The sequence below is a fragment of the Miscanthus floridulus genome, chromosome 14 (assembly GCF_019320115.1).
Source record: "Miscanthus floridulus cultivar M001 chromosome 14, ASM1932011v1, whole genome shotgun sequence".
NCBI classification, from domain to species: Eukaryota; Viridiplantae; Streptophyta; class Magnoliopsida; order Poales; family Poaceae; genus Miscanthus; species Miscanthus floridulus.
This window is the reverse complement of record NC_089593.1, coordinates 6,643,573-6,649,547: the sequence shown is the minus strand read 5'-3', so window position 1 is coordinate 6,649,547 and position 5,975 is coordinate 6,643,573. Positions and strand designations below refer to the sequence as shown.

The 5,975-nt window shown below is 41.3% G+C and overlaps 1 long non-coding RNA gene across 1 annotated transcript; it reads left to right on the top strand.

Moving 5' to 3' along the window:
- The first annotated feature begins 2,611 nt into the window (after nt 1–2,611).
- On the top strand, nt 2,612–4,438 carry LOC136502550 (uncharacterized). The gene is made up of 4 exons (XR_010770629.1): nt 2,612–2,748; nt 3,306–3,414; nt 4,044–4,135; nt 4,229–4,438. It is a non-coding gene; the product is annotated as an uncharacterized lncRNA (long non-coding RNA).
- Nucleotides 4,439–5,975: the final 1,537 nt, after the last annotated feature.

Below are 5,975 nucleotides of genomic sequence, written 5' to 3'. Positions count from 1 at the left end.
TGTTCCAGCTTCATAGGACAATCAACATTGTAATTCTTGACGCTGACTAGAGCAACATTGTAATCACTACACCACAACACCGCTTCACCGTCAGACATCTGACGCTAAAAAATATATTTGGCGATGGATGATCTGACGCTAAAGATAACTCAGAGACCATCTGACGCTAAATCCCCATTTACTGATTGATTGTCTGTCGCTATAGATATTCATATTTACCGTTAATCCGTCTATCACTAAAAAGAGATACACGGTCGATCTATCTGTCGCTAAAAAAATGGACCCCACACCTAGCTCGCACTATATCATTTTATTTTTTGCTAGGCTGCCCAATCTTCCGCTGGCCTAGATGGCCTGCTAGGCCACTGGACGTCCCATGGCCGTCCGATCGGATCGGACGATCCACGTCATCCCTCAGCTGGTGAAAACCAGTACAGCCGGTCTCCTCCAAACCCTAAATTCTATTTTCTCATCCCCTCCTGTCTCCCTCACGAGCAGCGGGCAGAGTGACCTGGTGGCGGCGCGGCCCTCCCCGCGGGCGAACCAGAGATGCACCAGGGCTCGGGGCGTCGGCAAGACCTCCCCGCATCCCTCCGCGCGCGCAACGCTGTCCTGACGGCGGCATGACCCTCCTCACTGGCACGACATCGATCCGGCCAAGGGCGGCGTGGAGGAGGCCCCTCGGCGAAGGCAGAGAGCGTGGCCCTGGCACGGGCGGCGGCAAGGCGTACGCGTCCGGCAGTGGCCGTGGAGGCATCGCGTGGGCGCGGGCGCCGGGTGCGGGGAGAGGTCGTGGAGTGGGTAGCAACGCGGCCAAGGACGCCTGGCCCGTGCCCGCGTCCGGCGAGGGCGGTTGCGCTTTCTCCCAAGGAGGCGTCGAGTTCGTCGGGATCCGTTGGTAAGTTCATCTCCAGATTTACTCGCACGAATCGTGCAGCTTGTTCCGTTAGTCTATTTCTGGTGTTGAGAATATTTTAAGGTTCCGTTCTGTGATACTCTGTTCTATTTCTATGAGCGTTTCTGGTTTCTTCACTGTAGTCGATAGTAGAGTAATAATCGCTTATCAATTTTCTAGTGTGGTATATATTGTTCTTGCAATTTTCGTTGTCTGCTTGCTGCTGTCATACATGTGGTCGACAGTAGATCTATTGCTGCTGCTGTGATTCATGTGGACACTGAAGCTAGCAATTTTTGTTTTTGTTCACACTGAAACTGCATATAAAAACTGTTGGATTGTGGTGAATGAAGGCAGCCAAATTTAAACAAAAAATATATATTTTTGATGTGATTAATTATATTCAAGTTTGAGATATGGCATGACAAGGTCTTGCTTTTTTTTGGCTGAAGTAGAAATTTCAACAGTTTCCTTTTGTTATGAGTCCCTGATGCTTTTGTTCAATATTGAAACTTTTCTCAGGTGTGTTCAGTTCAGTCCCCTGTCGAGGCCTTGGATAAGCTAACAACAAGAAGGGCAAATCTCATCAATGATCATAACAAAGTCGGTTCATTAACAACACAACAAGGTGCAGACCAGCTGCATCAACGTCGTCCTCTAATTGCTTGCACCCAACAAATTTAAGCATTCCAGGTACACACTCAATACTAGTTAGTATTGATGATTGTCTTATTGCAGCCTCTGTTACATATTCTCTGTTTTTACTCTGCATCACATTTGGCTGTTAATATGATTTTTAATATGTTTTTACTCTGTTACATATTTGAGAATCCATGTTGTCCAGACTAGTAGTGAAGAACTGAAAGTTCTGAGTCTGCACTTTACATTTCACAGAAACTCAGTGATATCTACTTAGCCATTTGCATCCTTTGATCTGGTCACTTTTTTGGGACCTGATCACATCCTTGGAAGATGATGCTTTTGGTAGACAGAGGAACTAGATTATCTCTTTACATGTCTTAAGGTGCACATACATTTCATTATTAGCTCTGTACCACCATTATTAGCTTCATATCACTTGCCATTGTACCATGCTTACAGACTACAACCGGTAGCACAATACTCTTGCATCTCAGGACCACACATTTGTATGATAGCTCTAGAATCCATAGGTTTAAAAATTTTAATCTGGTTGTGGCATGTAACTAGAAATTTAACAAGAGGTGTTTATCTTTCCCACATTTTTTTGACAGATTTAGAATCTTCATGCAAAGACTACTTGGCAATTAGAGGTGTCTAGATAATGCCTGCATGTATCTGTTTCTTAGTTGATAAACTATCACTCTAGGAATTAATTGCTTCTGACTTACCATGATTCACTTGCCTTGATCATTTAATGTACCTTTGGTCTAGATCTCCTTATGCATGAACCCAAACCATGAATTTAGGTAGCCTTAGAATGTAGCTTGTAGATGTCAGTAAGAATTAGAATGTATTGGTCTATTACTTAATATACTTATTATGCATTATTCTCACAAGTATGGTATGTAGAGGCATTATGGCTTGGGAACTTGAATCCACAATAGTCTAGTTGATCTCTTATTCCCTGCCATATCGATCTGAATAAGCTTGTTCTAGAGATTGTAGCAATGAAGTTACACTTCGTCTAGAATTCTTGACTGTAATTTCATGTGATATTTAATTTATTTTGCTCTCTTGGCAGCGCTAACGGATAAAGGTAAGTTTCTTTTGGCTGCTCGAAGGTTCAGACAAGGAGCACATACAGAATATATCATCTCTTATGACTATGATGATCTGCACCCAAGAACCAGTTCATATGTTGGAAAGTTGAGGTAAGGTCTAATCATTCCAGAACATTGATGGATTGTGGCAGCTTTTCCTTGTTTTTCAGTCAGTCAGTCACCTGTTACATAGAGCTATTTGTATGAAAACAAAGAACCAATTCAATCTATTGGATAATCTACTCCAAATGTTGTCCATGTTTACTATCTTAGTCCTCCAGAGTAAGAATTATACAGTACTTGTAGGATTTCTTTTTAATATTTTTTGTTGATCTGCCCCCAACTTTGCTTGGGTCTAAGAAGCTTTGTTGTTGTTTATCTGCCCTGCAACTTATTGTTTCTACCTTGTTATCTGCCCTGCAACTTATTGCCCTCAATTGATGAATCGATGTTTTCCTTAGACCTTTCACTGATATATCTGACAAAGTGGTTTCTTATATTCGAGTATATTCTGTGCATTTAAGATCCAGAATGCCAATCTATGAATCTGTATGTTATTTTTTCTTACACTTGAATGAAACCTGATGGATTGCAAACTTTGGCAATCAGAAACTTTGGCCATCAGGTCTAATACATGGCTGACCATAGATTTCTTGCATTTTTGTTAGACTTGATGCCACACCTGCACCTGCACAATTGTGAGACGATGGCCTGCTGTTGTTTCCTTTCCTCCTCCTCCTCCTCCTCGTAACGTCTCACTAGCTAGCTAAACATGAGGTGAAGTTATACAACCCCACTGTCATGATAAGCTATAACTGCCGCTTTGACTTTTGTTACTTTGTCCTTCATTGCTGAGACTTTTCTCTTCCTATATGTTGTTTGAGCTATCCTTACATGGTTTTCAGTTTATGCTAATGTTGAGTTTATGCTAATGTTGCTTGTCTTGGTTTTGCATTGAATTGGCTTCTTTGTTGGTAGCAGTATGTTCTTTTGCATATGCAGTCCATAGTTATGATATTTCCCATTTTTTAACACATGACAAGAATTGTTGTTTTTGTCCTTTGGAGAAGGTAATTGCAATGCTAGTTTATGTAGCTTGTCAACTGTATTCCCAGTGCTTTTCTGTGCTTTCTTCACAGGATTTGCCATCGGGAAGACTAAGACTAACTAAATGTTGACTTAGTTCAAATAGTGACTTAGTTCAAATAACTTGGAATGGTTGATTCTTGCTGTCAAATAAAACTGTTTTTGCATTTTCATGCAACTTGTACCACTCAGATTCTGTCCTTGTCCCTGTTTTATTTTAACTTATCTTCAGAGTTTTATTATTTGAACTTGTCAAAGTATGCTCCAAATGCCCCTGTTCACTGATCATGCACTGTCGTCTGTGGTTTAAAATTACTCAGGGCTGGATGCATCTATTTCTGTTCTGGTGGATTCAATATATGCTTCACAGACCGCAGGAGATGGTTACTGTGGCAATTTGTCTGACTATGAGGTTCGTCTTAGGTGAACTGTCCATACAAGTCTGCAATAAGATTTAGTTCTAATTTAATGGTCTGATAATGGAACTGTGTTTGCAATACTGTAGGATAATTCCTATGGAGGGATAAACAAGGGAAGGTTCATGGATGGGAACAAAAAAAGAGAAAGAGATATGGAGGTCAAGCACAGGGAAGTAGAGGCCCATTAGATGGTAGCGCTGATGAACCCATGCCGCTCCCAAATCCAATGGTTGGATTTAGCTTGCCAGATCAGTGGCCAAGACCAGTGAACAGAGATCTACATTCACAAGCTATGGGTCCACCATACTTGTACTACGAGAATGTCTCTTGCTCCAAAAGGTGTCTGGACTATCATATCAAGATTCTTGTATGATATTCAGCCGGAGTTTGTGGACTCGAAGTACTTCTGTGCTGCTGCCAGGAAAAGAGGTTATATACACAATTTGCCACTTGAGAACGGGTCACCTCTCCTCTCTAAACCTCCAAGGACAATATCCGCAGCATCAGTACTCTAAATTGTATTACTTTAGCTACAAGTAAAACAAGTAGTACCATCAGTACCATGTGTAATATAAATATGCATAAGCTCTTTGGAAACATCAGCATGTGTAATATACATATATATGTGTAGGCGCGCGATGGCGCGCGCCATTCATTAGTGTATGTTTGTTCTTAGTTGTGTAGTGACATTTGTATTATTGTGGACAATTGTTGATGGATTAATTTTTATTTTTTTAACCATTTAAAATTGTCTTGTTGGACTGTCTGTCGCTAAAACCATATGTACCATCGCACAGTCTGTCGCTAAAAAGTAGCAATAGACTATCTGTCGCTAAAAAGTAGCAATGGACTATCTGTCGCTATAAATATTCAGGGCAGCAGACTGTCTGACGCTAAAGATTTTTAGCGACAGGACTTATAGCGTCTGCAGAAGTCTGACGCTATAAGTTTTTAGCGTCAGATTATCTATCGCTGTAGCCGCTTTTAGCGTCAGACCGTCCATCGCTAATCTTGGTGTTGTGGTGTAGTGAATGTAAACTATAATGTTCCAATTTCCCTACAGTCCGTTCGTTGTTTGGAAGCAACACCTCAATCTGCAAACAATACAATGAGACTTAAGCAGTGTCTTGGACGAACAAAAAATCACAGTAAAATTAGAAGTACCAACCCTTAAGCCGCTCAAAATCTCATTTGCGCCATCGGGATCCCTAACCAAGCTCGCTGAGGTCAGAATAGTCGGACATCCATCATAGTCAATGAAAAATCCTGTGCATGCAAAGAACTTTGATTCACCTGGACACCATAACTGCTATTAGCTAGTGATGACTGAACATAAATGTGAAATAGTAAATAGCGCGTCACTGTGAAATCACCATGGAACGAAGCAAGTGCGACAACAATGTCAGATATGTTTCAAGAAATTTTTTTCTTGAATTCACCCCAGGCCAAACACCAGTAGGATATTTGTCACCAAAATGTTCTTCAAAAGTATTAGCATTGATGCTACCTGGTAGACGAGATATCGTATAATAGTTAGTGGGACAGCAGGGCTGTAAAAATGCGCAGCGCATGATAACTCAGCAAGCATTAACTCATGACCACGTCCCTTCATGGACTGAGATAACCCAAATTGTACCTCGCTTATCCTGGTGCAACAAGGTTGATTAGCACTGACATTTGTTAATTCTAAGTACAGCATTTAACAATCACTTAAAGTTCTCCACATAATAACTTAAGATTAAATTGTTATGGCAACTTGTGCAACAACTCATAGTAGGCTGGATGTCCACCTCGCAGCGCAGTCCATTGTCAACTATTCCCTCCCTCATCAGT